A 14,347-nucleotide genomic window follows, 5' to 3' on the forward strand; every position below is an offset into this window, starting at 1 on the left:
GGGTTCGATCCCCAGCAACATATAAAATAAATAAATAAAATAAACATATTGTGTTCATCTACATCTATTAAAAAAACTCCATTCAGTTCCATTTAAGTCCATTTTCTTTGCTTTCAAACAGAAATGGAAATTTTAGATGACAGAAATTTCTCTAAAACTTAAGATATTTTAATTTCTTTACTTTTAAATGTAAAATCATTTTATAATATGGAAATAGAGTGCCATAAAAATTGTTATGGCTGTTATTGACTTTAGCATTATAGGCAAGATTCCAACAAGGTCAATGACATAATTCGGTTGACATGAAAGATACTCAGAATATAGACTTACTATAGTTCTTATTATTTTTCCCTTTAACATAAGCTCAAATGACATAGACTATGCAAAATCCTAAAATAAAGGTCTAGATAACCTCCACATCCTCTCTGACATTTTGTTCAATAGTATCTACTACACCTTTGCTTTTATAAAAAACATCATGTATTTGGAGTCTTACAGTATGTAGTCTTCCCAACCAGCTTCTTCACCTAGTAATATGAATTGTCTTTTGGTGGTTTTGTAGCTCATTTATCAATAGAAAGTATTTCAATGCATAGTTATATAATAATTTGATTGTCCATTCACACATTGAAGGGAATCTGATATTCCTTTTTTAGTTTTGACTAAAACTAATAAAAATGTTTCTGTGCAGATGTATTTATCTCAATTTGGTAAATATTCTAAGAGTGTGATTGCTGGGTTTTATAGTTAGTCTGTATTTTGCTTCATAAGAAACTGTCAAATTATCGTCAACAGTAGCTATATCATTTTCCATTCCCACAGCAATGAGTAAGAGTTCTAGTTTCTCACTAGCAATTGGTAGTGTCAGGTTTGCGGGTTTATAACATCAAAACATTATAACAGGCATGTAATGGTATCATTGTTTTAATATGAAATCCCCAAATGGCAAAGGGTGAGCATCTCCCATAGGCCTTGTTGCCATCTGTATATCTTTTATGGTGAAATAGCTAATCAGATTTTTTTTTTAATTGGCTGGGGATTGAACCTAGGGGCGCTTAAACCCTGAGCCACAACCCCAGCCATTTTTAAAAAATTTTATTTAGAGACAGGGTCTCACTGAGTTGCTTGGAGCCTCTCCAATTTGTTGAGCATGGCTTTGAACTCATGATCCTCCTGCCTCAGCCTCCTAAAAAACTGGGATTACAGGTATGTCCCACCACAACTAGACAGTCAGAGACTTTTATATTTTTAATTCAGTTGTTGTTTTCCCTATTAAGTTTTATGCATTCTTTGTTTATTATAGATACATTCCCTTTATCAGATAGATGTTTTAAAATATTTTCTCCTAGACTATGGCTTGTCATCTACTCGCTTAATAGTTTTTAATAGTTTCTTTCTCAGAGTAGAAGTTCTCCTCCAAAAATTCATTTCCATTAGATTTTCTCTGTTATTTTTTTAGAAGTCTTATATTTAGGTCTATGATCTGATCTGTGATTCAAATTAAATGAATTTTTGAAGCCCAAAAAGGTCTATTTATGAGCCCTTCTTTGGAGGGAAAAGGAATACAGACTTTGCTGGGATTGTGATTAGAATTGCATTCAATCTATAGATAATAATGTGAAGAACTGACAAGTTAACAACACTTATTCTTTCATGAATTTGGAATATTTATACATTTATTTAGACTTTTGCCATGTGACCCCACCTCTCTAGTAGATCTAAGACCAGACTCCTATTTTCACCTTTTTTTTAGGATTTTCCTTGTGTAGAGGTGTGTTTACTTCTGTTCTAGAGCTAGAAACAGAAGTCATTCCCTAGTGTTTTAACTACAAGAGTTTCAACTAAATTATGAATGTTAATAGATTAATGGTTGTCTAAAATAGACATTTTTACTTAGAACTGAGTACAGTATAAAATGTTGTGAAGGAAAAGCAAAATTTGAAAGCTAGTATAAAATCTTATTCAGTTGAAATTTGGATTACAGAGGATTTATGAATATGGAAGTTAATATACACATGTTCCTAAGCTAATGGCTTGCTATTGCCAATAGATGTGGTTCCTAATTCTTTAAATAATTTTCTATGAATTTAAGGGTCTCTAGATAGAATTCAGCTCAAAAAACGACTTAAAGACTTTCATGTAGATAATGTGACATAATACTTTAGGGAAGAATTTAGCTACTCTATTACAATAAAAGACAACTGTGATTTTATATAGTTAATATCACTTAGAAATGTTTTTTCTATTGAGGACTCAGAACTGTGAAGCCCCTGGAGGATAATATATTGCATCAGGACCATATGTTAAACAATGAAGCAGAAACATAGATTTCTAAACCTATGTTTATAAATATTTATATTTATATATAAAAAATTTATATTTCTAAATAATGTTTATAAATTTGAAACAACTGAACCAATACTAACTCATTTTAAAATATTTAAAGAAAAAAAATCTTTGTTTCAAAGACATTCAAAATGATACTATTTTTTAATCACTTCTCATTAAATCTAACAATTTTTTAGAATCACATAATTTCAATCTTAGGGAAATAACTTGTCAAAATAATTAAAATTGTTTCTTCAAATACATGTATTTTGAAAATTATAAACTTAAAGAAGGATAATCTGACAATTATCCACTGTTAGGACTTCAAACTCTTTTGTTCAGCAACTCTTACTAAGAGTGAAGCTCACACTTTATCAGTGAAGGAAAATATGTTTCTTGCGATAAACAAGGCTGGAGCTACCTCACCAGATGAGCTTCAAGACTAAACAGTTTAAGTCTTTCTCCATTATTTTTAACTTAGACATTGCTAGTTGCCATTTGCCATGTGGCCTCATTTCTCTGATGGATCTAAGAAAACCCACTTATTTTTAGTTTGTAAAAGGTACATTAAGAATCTTTGCTCACAGCAGGAGGCAGGGCAAAAAAAAATCCACCTATTTTATAAAGTGTTATTTTACACCATGGTAATTGTTGTTCTTTTGAAAGAAAACTTAAAAATTAAACTTTAATGGAAAAAAAATATCTAAGTAAACTTAAAGGATTTTGCTCACTAATTAAAACTATGAGCAACATGAAAACTATGTCTTATGGTGTGCTTCAACCCTCATTTTTGCTTAGTTTTTGCCGAATCTCAATTATTTAAAAAGTAACCATAAACAAGGGTTAGAAAGAGTAACATCTTAAAATGATTTGCATTCCTATTTTGTCTGACAATGGTTATAGAGTGAAATTACTTTTCTCTGACCCTTCCGGAAAAAAAAAAAAAAATCAATCTTTATTCAATAATGCAGATAAAATGAAATTAAAACTAGAAAGTTAAGTAAGTAGATCCAAGAATTCTAAACTTTTCTGAGAAGATTTGGGTTTCTTTTCTTATAAGTGCTTAACCTTCAGACTTTCAAATAATAGCATGCCAAAACTATTTTAAAAGGAACATGCATTTTAAAATAACAATTTCATTTCAAAGAATATAGCCTAAGGAAATAATCAGAGTTGTACTCAAAATATGTATAGAAAAACATCCATAAAGGTTACATTTATAATATAAACAATTGTATTAAAAATTTTTTAACAACTTATCAGTAATAAAGGGTTGGTGATAAAATAATGTTATATCTATATAATAAAACATCATAAAAGTTATTAAAAGTATGTCATATATGTATCTATATTAGGAATGAATAAGAACTACTCTTTATTTTCTTGAAGGAAGATGGCCTTTCTGTTCACAGGGATTAGTCCCTCTTCATCTCAAGGAGTAGAAGACTCTTCAAATTCTATGATCTATAACGTCCCTAAGAAGCACTCTCATCGTATGGACAACAAAGCTTATTATCCTACTTCTGTTCAGTATTTACTTATTGGGCACTTCCATGTGTAGATTTATCTAAACAGTGAAGATATTGAAGTGAACAAAACAAATAATTTCCTTGTTACATAGAGTTTAAATATTTCTGCTACCACGAAGAAGGAGAAGTGATAGATAATCAAGATGGACAACAGATTGAACATAAAAAACAAAAGAATTATTGTTTTAAATGGAGTCAATTAAAGGGATAGGTGGTGAGTATAGAGTTATTTAGAAAGGATGGTACAAAAATATCTACCTAAGTTGACCTTGGAGCTCGGAATGGTAAAGATCTAGGAGAAGAACATTTCAGATTGTGCTGACAATCTGATCAAGATCCTTGAGCTTAGAATGAATTTGACATTGGGGTGAGGGGCAGACAAAAGAGGGAAAAAGCATTCATTTGGCTCCTATTGAACAAAACAGAATGAAACAAGAATCCTGTAGGTCATTGTAACATCCAAGAAAAGAACAGAAAACAGGAAAATGTTCTAAGTCTGGAATACTTGACAAGTAACACAATCCTGACACTACCTTAGAGTCAGCCTGTGGCCAAAGAAAGAGCTTAGACCAGGAGAGTAGGATGTAAGTGTTGTTGGGGAAATCAGAAGCCTGCACAAACAAGAGGACACATCTAAGAACTGAAGCCCAGATGTCATGTGCTCAGAAAGGACTGCAGAGCTTAGCAAGATTGTTCTGTTTTAGTCAGCTTTTTTTTTTTTTTTTTTTTGCCACTGTGAATAAAAGGTCTGATAAAAACAATTTTAGAGGGGGGAGAGTTTATTTGGAGGCTCACCTTTCTGAGGTTTTAGTCCACAGATAGCTGGCTCTATTCCTTGGGGCTCAAGGTGAGAGAAAATCATGGCAGAAGAGTGAGACAGAGGGTAGCAGCTAAGGAAGCAGAGAGAGAGACTCCATGCAGAAGGTACAAATATATACCCCAAAGACACACCCCCAAGGCCCCACCTCCTCCAACCACACCCTACCTGCCTTAAGTTACCACTCAATCCCTATCAGGGGATTAACTGATTGGGTTAATGATCTCATAAGCAAATCATTTTACCTCTAAGCCTACTTTCTTTGTCTCATACATGAGCTTTGGGGAATACCTCACTCCCAAACCACAACATATGCTCAGAGATGTCACCACCAAACCAATCAGAAACAGCATGAATATTATTCTTATTTTTTTCTGTCACTCTCATTTATCTAATGTGGAGGACTGAGATCAACTCAGACCTATGTATAGATTTAATGTTCGCATGTTGCCACAGAGGTACCCAACCTGAGAAAGACAGATAGATCAAAATATCGAAATTATTTGTGGGAATTATAGGTCATAGGTGTTTTTAATTTAGGTTTAATGTTCCAGTATTTTCCAAGTTTTCTGGCATGACAATGATTTATTTTGGTAATTATTTCAAAATCAGTTAAGTATTAATCAATAAAAGGAAGTCTTTTTTTTCCCCCTTCCTTAAACTGGTTAATGTTAGATATACAAAAAATGTTAATATACAAAAGCCTAGGCATGTCATTATAATCAACTACATCAAAACAACAAAACACAAGAGATTTTCATAAGTGAGATAAGAACATTACAAACCAAAACTGCATATATAAAAGCCAAATCGATTTTGCTCTGAACTATATTATATTAGTATGTGCTTTCTATTTGTCCAGCTTGGTCCGAATCATAGTTATTAATAAAACTGCTTCTGTTTTAAATGTATAAATGGACGTTGTCAGCAGTTTGAGGCCTTACCAATAATCTGTTCCTCCAAAACCTCCAGATAGATCCATAGAACAAAAAGGAAAACGCATGCATATTAATGATACTAATGATGATAATCAGTGTGGATATGGCACAAGTGTAGTCAAGTCATGCTGCTTGGACAGCATCGTCAAGAGAGCTGTCAGGAATTTCAAGACCCATCTATGGAGCACTGGTCTTAATAGAGTCTGCCAAAGCACAACTACATTCCTCTCTCCTGTAGTAAGGGACTCCTACAAATGACATTTCAGAGCTGGAAACACCATTGCTTCATAGCTAAATGAATATTCCCTTAAGCATTTGCTTTTCAAGATATGAATTACCAGGAATGAAATACCACCCACTGCCAGCTGGGTATAGATAAAAATAAAAGAAATTCACCCTTGGATAACAAATCAATTTTTTCATGTTTATACATCTTAAACTTGAAATTTTATCATTTTAAAAAATTGTCCTTTTATAATTTATTCATATATATGTTAAAGAATGCAGGTCTTGCCTACATTTGCATTAACTAATATTTGAAAAAAAATAAATTTGATTTAAATGCAATAAGTGAGTGACTTATAGTCATTGTACTCATTTTCATGGGCTGATCTCCCATGTCCATGGACATGTAATTATCTATTTCCTTAGAAACCATTCATAATAAAAATATGACAACTTTCTTGAAAGTTCAAATAATTTTGGTCATAGAAAGTAAGCACATCTAAACATTTTCAGAATATGTTGTTTAAAAATATGGATCAGATAATAGGCATTATTCCTATCGCCAGTGACAACAGATATCATCAGTGACAACAGATAACAAGACACACATATACATCCATATATGTGTGATGTGATATGTGTATATATGAAAAATGATTGCTATTTGAAGCAGTAATACAATGGTAATGGGTAGAATTTAAATTCATTTTCTTTTTCAAACCAAATCAGCATGATTATTAACCAAATCTAAATGCCAAATAATGAAATATATGAGTAAAAGTGCATGCCTGTCATTATTTTCCTTATTTTTCTATTAAAAAGTGTTTATGAGGAAAGAAGGGAAGGATGGGAACTGCAAGAGGTAAGAGGGAGCACTAACAGAAGTGTATCCTTAGCCTTCAGTCCCACTAAAGATCTTGTTATATTAGACGCCTTCATATATTTCTTTTGCAACAGAAAGTAAGCACAGTCCTGCAAAGTAAAAACTTCATTAAGTACTATGTATATTGGATGAACAGTTAAAAAATAACATTCTCATCTCACAACAGCAACACTTTCCAATTGCTTCAAAATTTTTTAAAAGGTAATTTATGTCACAACAGCAATAGTAAAAGCAGAGCAGCAAAAATATACTTCCCTTTCTTCTTGAAGCTTTGAAGGTTCTACAGAAAGGTTTTTTATCTACAAGAAGCACTACCAATTCAAAAAGAATTTATGTAGCATTTACTGCATACATAGCCATTTTAGTAACATTTATCTCTCATTTTCTAGCTTGATATGACCATATATATATATATATATATATATATATATACACACACCATATATATATATATATATATATATATATATATACACACACACACACACACACACACATACATATACATATATATAATTTGATCCTTAGAACAAATGTAAGGCTACAAATATGCCTCACAATTTCTTGAAAATACAGCAAGAAAAAAAGATTCTTTTTTTCATACATGTATTATATGTCTCTCTTACTTCTTTCGCTGAACATTCATCTGTGTCCACAGGCAAATGGCACAGAGATTTTCAAATCTAAGGCAGCAAGCACTCTGTCCGAAGTTTCTATATGCTGCAGCTGATGCATCTACACTGGGAGGAGAAATGTAGCTATGTGAGGTAAACATTTATTGGCTAGCTAGATTCTATGATAAAAACATGAAAAAGTTGTCTATACATGAAAGAAATTAAGTCTTGCTTATCATTTCATGGGTTTAATTATGTGATTATTATTTGGGCTTCCAACGCAAATGAGATAGTAAATAGTTGGATAGAAAGTATTTTAAAATTCTTAACCAAACAAGACTCTAGTTAGCTGTCTTATTGTATAGTTTAATTTTTTTTTTAATTTTTTATTGTTGGCTGTTCAAAACATTACATAGTTCTTGATATATCATATTTCACACTTTGATTGAAGTGGGTTATGAGCTCCCATTTTTACCCCATATACAGATTGCAGAATCACATCAGTTACACATCCATTAATTTACATATTGCCATACTAGTGTCTGTTGTGTTCTGCTGCCTTTCCTATCCTCTACTATCCCCCCTCCCCTCCCCTCCCCTCCCCTCTTCTCTCTCTGCCCCCTCTACTGACATTCATTTGTCCCCCTTGTATTATTTTTCCCTTTCCCCTCACTTCCTCTTGTATGTACTTTTGTATAACTCTGAGGGTCTCCTTCCATTTCCATGCAATTTCCCTTCTCTCTCCCTTTCCCTCCCACCTCTCATCCCTGTTTAATATTAATCTTCTTCTCATGCTCTTCGACCCTACTCTGTTCTTAGTTACTCTCCTTATATCAAAGAAGACATTTGGCATTTGTTTTTTAGGGATTGGCTAGCTTCAGTTAGCATAATCTGCTCTAATGCCATCCATTTCCCTGTAAATTCTATGATTTTGTCATTTTTTAATGCAGAGTAATACTCCATTGTGTATAAATGCCACATTTTTTTATCCATTCATCTATTGAAGGGCATCTAGGTTGGTTCCACAGTCTTGCTATTGTGAATTGTGCTGCTATGAACATCGATGTAGCAGTGTCCCTGTAGCATTCTCTTTTTAGGTCTTTAGGGAATAGACCAAGAAGGGGAATAGCTGGGTCAAATGGTGGCTCTATTCCCAGCTTTCCAAGAAATCTCCATACTGCTTTCCAAATTGGCTGCACCAATTTGCAGTCCCACCAGCAATGTACAAGTGTACCCTTTTCCCCACATCCTCGCCAGCACTTGTTGTTTGACTTCATAATGGCTGCCAATCTAACTGGAGTGAGATGGTATCTTAGGGTGGTTTTGATTTGCATTTCTCTGACTGCTAGAGATGGTGAGCATTTTTTCATGTACTTGTTGATTGATTGTATGTCCTCCTCTGAGAAGTGTCTGTTCAGGTCCTTGGCCCATTTGTTGATTGGGTTGTTTGTTCTCTTTGTAGGGCTCAGATTATGCTAGGTTTTGGGTTAAGTTAGGGCTAGAATTAGGGATATGGCTAATGTAAGTACTAGGGTTAAAATTAGGGCTAGTTTTATGGTTAGATTTAGGGTTAGGGCTAGGTCTAGTGTTATGTTCAGGGTGATGTTTAGGGTGATGTTTAAAGCTAGGGTTAGTGTTAGCATCAGAATCAGGGTTAGGGTTAGTTTTAGGGTTCTGCTTAAAACTAGAATTAGGGCTACGGTTAGGGGAAGGTGCATGTAAATCTGTTTTTTGGAGAAAATAAAGTGACAGTAATAAAATGCAGATGCATTGGCTGTATTTTAAAAATATATATTATTTGTAACAATTTTAAAAGCTGTATATGGATAGTTCTGCTTAAGACTTAGAAAGCTCTAAAAAAATTCCTCCCACTCTAACAACAAGAAAAATCTGAGTAATTTGCAAAATGATAATTTTTCTTGATCCTGTGGAAAAAAAAACTAAGTGATAACAAACATATTAAAAAGATACCATAGTAAATATATTCTCTCCTGTTAACAATAATTGCTAACAATCCATAGCATACTTCTAACTTTCCATGAGTCAAAATGGAAATCAGAAGTGAAAGTATGATATATTTCATTGAAAAAGTTTTAAAATACAACTTATCAAAATTGTGGGATGTTCCCTAAAACATTTCTCAGAGGGAAGTTTATAGCATTAAATGTTTGTCTTGGAAATATAGTAAGTAGTCATATTAGCAATTAAAGAGTCTACATTAAGAAACCAGAAAAATTTTGACCCAAATCCAAAGTAAGTGGAAGAAATTGCATCATAAAATAATGCTAGAAACCAATAAAATTGCAATAGAAAAAGAATGAACAAAACAAAATTTTTTTTCTTTAAAATAAGATCAATAAAATCACAAAACTTCTAGGGAGGCTGAATAAAAATTTAATAGTAACAAAATAAAAGAGGGACATAATCAGTGGTAATCAAGTAAGTTATATCAAATAAATATTATGAGTAAATTGTATCAAAAATTTTGGCAACTTAGATGAACTGGACACATTACTTAAAAGATAAAATAAGCTCCTTTAGGAATAAATAAATAGAAAATCCATAGAGATAGTATAAAAGTTAAATCTCAGAAAGAAAATGTTAATCCAGAGGATTTCACTGGTAGATTCTAAAGAAAAACTTGAGTAGAAACAGTTTGTAGAAACAATTCTATGTTTACAGAATTTTGAAGACAAGAGACTTCCCTACAAAATATTGCTACCAGTATTACTGAATACCAAAATCAGATGAAGATATCACTAGAAAAGAAAATGTCAGGCCAACATCGCTCATGAATAGACTCAAAAAGATTCTTAAACTATTGGAAATAAAAATCAAAGCATGAATAAGTAATAATACATCATGACCAAATAGGTCTTACACAAGGACTATAGCATTGACTCAACATTCAAAATTCAATTGATAGTATTTACCATATACATTATTAGTTTATTCTTCTTTACTATAATGAAATACCTAATTAAAGTCAGTCTAATTTTATAAAGAAGAAGAGCTATTAAGCTCACAGCTTTACATGTGAAAAGTCCAGACATGCTAAATGCTCTGTTGAGTGAGTATTACCACCCTTGGCTTTGTCACCTCTGGAGATAGTAGAAGCTAATCATGAGGGAAAGACTTCTCAAATCCAGATAGCCTAAGCTGGACCCCACAATCTCTTCTGAAGGCACACCTAAAGACCTCCCAGTAGGCCCACCTCTTAAAGTTTCCATCAATTTCCACAAGCTCAGAATGATGGACCATGGAAGGCCAAGTCACATTAAAACCACAGCACCATATAAGGAGACTAAAACAGCAAACCCACAGTCTCATGAGGTGCAGAACATGTTGCATGCAGGAAAATCATTTGATAACACTCTTGTCAAGAAACTAGGAATTAAAGGAAAACTTCTCAAGTTGCTAAAAGGCATTTATAAATTAATATAAATAAATAAATATAAACCACATGTAATGATCAAAGACTAAACTCAGAAACAAAACCAGGATGTGTACCTTTTCCATTTCTATTCAAACTAGTGTCAGTAACCCTAAATACTACCATAAGATAAAGAAATGTTAGGTATAGTAGTTGGAAAGGAAGATAAAAAGCTATCTTTATTCACTGATGATTTGGTTATAAATGTAGAAGATCCTAAGACTCTATGAGATCTACCAGAATTACCAGGTGTAATTTTAACAAGGTGTCAGGATATACAGTTAACATAGAAACATCAATTACATTTCCATACTAACATGCTACAAAACATTGCTGAAAGAAATTATAGATAAGTAAATGAAAAATAAGATGCCATGATTATTGCTTAAAAGAGTCACTGGAATAGACATTATGATTGCTGTATGTATATAGGTGACTCTATGACCAGTGTGATTCTGCAATCTGTATAATTAGAAAAATGAGAAATTATACCCCAATGATTCAAATGTATGAATTGCCAAGATCAGTGTAATATCATGAATAGCTAATTAAAAAAAAAAAAAAAAAGAGTCACTGGTGGCACATGACTGTAATCCCAACTACTCGGAAAGCTAAAGCAAGAGAATTGCAAATCTGAGGCCAGACTTAGACTTGGCAATTTAGTGAGACCCTGTCATGAAATAAAAACAAAATGGGCAGAGGATGTGGCTCTGTGCTAGAATGCCCAGAATTCAATCTGCAATATTGGAAGGGGGTGTCACTATTGTTATGACGCTTTAACACATGTTGTCCCAAATATTCATTTAAAGATTCATGGCAATCACAACCAAGATCATAGCAGACCTGATCCTAAAATTTATTTTTCATATCTTATTTATTAAATAAAATTTATTTTTAACATACATAAAATCACAAAAATTATGCATATAAATGTAATAATATTTGATGTTTCATTATATATATTATTAACATTTAAATAAGATTAAATATATTTGGCTTTTCAAACATTTATCATTTTTATGGTAAAAATTTGCAGCATAAACTTTCTTCTAACACAACATTCATGTTTGTTATCTACAGTGACTCTACTTTGCAATAGCACACCAGAACTTCTTGTGCCTAATTGTAACTTCTTTTTTCTTTTATGCCTATTGTTCAACCTTCCCCATTCCTCCCTATTACTCTCCCCAGCTTCTGGTAACTACTATCCTACTCTGAACTTTTATGAAAACAATTTGTTTAGATTCCACCTAAGAGTGAGATAATGCTATATAGTTGTCTCTTTTTTTTTTTTTTTGGTAGTTGTAGATGGATAGAATGTCTTTATTTTATTTATTTGTTTTTTATGTGGTGCTAGCCTAAGATCATGCTATACTTGACATTCTGTGCTTGCCTTATTTCACTTAACATGGTGTTCAGTTCCATTCATGTTGTCACAAATCACATTGTGTACATGTACAACAGTTTCTTTATCCCTTTATCAGTTGGTAGACACTTTACTTTTTTCCTTTTTTTTTTTTTGCCATTTTGAATAGTGCTGCAATGAACATGGGAGTACAGATGTCTCTTCAATATATTGATTTCATTTACTTTGTATATCTACCCAGTAATGGGATTGCTGGATCATATGGTAGTTCCGGTTTTAATTTGTTGAGGAACTTCCATACTGTTTTCCAAAAGGCTCTACTATCAAAAGACTAGTCAAATAGTCTTCAACCAAGGATTGAGTTTGTCCCCAAGGAACATCAAGCAATGCTATAGACATTTTTGGTAATCATAACTGGGGGAGATGCCACTGGAACCTAGTGGATAGGGGCAAGGGAAGCTGCTAAGCATTCTATAATGTTCTGGGTAGACCCTAAAATCAAAGAAGTATCTGGTGCAAATCAATAGTTCCACAACTGAGAAATTCTGGACTAGAATAGACAAAATAGTTTTGAAACAGAGGAGTAATGCTATATGATTCATATTATCCAATTTCTGATACTGATGTAAAGATAGTTTTATATATCAATAGACCGCATCAGAAAATCAGTATATGTATATCTAATTTAAAAATACCAAAATCTTTTCACAAAAGATAATCAATTTTTATTTTTTTTAAAAATTAATTCAAATATATTATGGATCAAAATGAGCAATAAAAGTCTAAAAATGTCTAGAGAAAAGAGAAAACTATGATCTTGGCTTTGGCCAATATTTTTAAAACAGCAGCCAACTTCTAAACCTAAATAAAAATTGGTAAATAGAATTTTCCAAGATTTTAAAAGTAAAATAAAAACATCTCTGGTCTTTAAGATATCCTTAGAAAATTAAAAGACAAGCTATTGATAAGGATAAATATTTATAAACATACATATCATAAAGGCATATATCTAGAAATGTATATAAATCTTGCAACTTAATTATAAATTAAAGATACAATAAGATACACAAATAATTGAATGTATAATAATGAAACATACAAATTTCAAATAAACATATTAAAAATACTCATGTCTTGGGGCTGGGGATGTGGTTCAGTGGTAGAGAGCTTGCCTCGCATGTGTGAGGCACTGGGTTCAATTCTCAGCAATGTATGTAAGTAAATAAAAGGTTCTTCGACAACTAAAAATATTTTTTAAAAACTCATGTCTTTAGTCATGGGAAATGCAAACATAAATTCCAGTGTGATATAGCTGTACACTTATAAGAAGAGCTAAAGTTGCTATTTTAAGTGAAAATTTAAGTAAAATTGCCAATTCCAAATTCTGGCACAGATGTGGAACAACACAACTTCCATACACTGCTGGTAGGGACTCAAAATGGCACAACCACAGAGAAAAATAACTTGGGACATTCTGTGTAAAGTTAAACATTTATTCACCAAAATCCCAGAAATCTATCTCCTACACTCAAGAGAACAGAGAACATATTTCCACACAAAAACTTATTGGTAAATTGTAATAGCCTCTTTATGCATGATGACCCTAACCCAGAAAATCCTTAATGTCCAGCAAATGCTGGGAAATTTTTGACACATTTATACATTCCTGTAATACAAAAGCCATACAATGACATGGATGAATCTCAAAAGCATTATACTAAGTGAAAGCCAGATACAGAGGCTACATTACCTTATGATTCTCTGTGGCATTCTAGAAAATTCAAAATTTAGGTAAGTAAATCAGATATGTTTTTCAGATGCTAGGTGTGGGAAGGACACTAACAACACAGGGTCCAAGGAAAACTTTGGGGTGATGGGAATATTCTATGGTTTGAGTGTGGAGGTTGGTTACAATGTTTACATTTGTCAAAACTATTTAAATATACCTTATGAAGGGTAAATTTTACTTCATGCTAATTCCATAAATCAGAAAAAGCATTCAAACATGTGTTTTGGTTTCCCAAAAATGTGAAGACTCCAAGTGTAGAGAAATTAAGCTCAAAGTTTTTGAACAAATGCAATTTGCTATTGCATAGCTTGGGAATTTGTATTGTAGAAAATTACATAGAAAAAAGTCTTTACTACATGAAAGTACTCACAAAAAAACGTGATCCAAATCACATAAATTGCATAGAAAGGATTGTTGTTGTATGT

This window comes from Marmota monax, unplaced genomic scaffold, assembly GCF_021218885.2.
Source record: "Marmota monax isolate L192 unplaced genomic scaffold, Marmota_monax_Labrador192_F-V1.1 WCK01_AAM20220418_F8-fsc00165, whole genome shotgun sequence".
NCBI lineage: Eukaryota > Metazoa > Chordata > Mammalia > Rodentia > Sciuridae > Marmota > Marmota monax.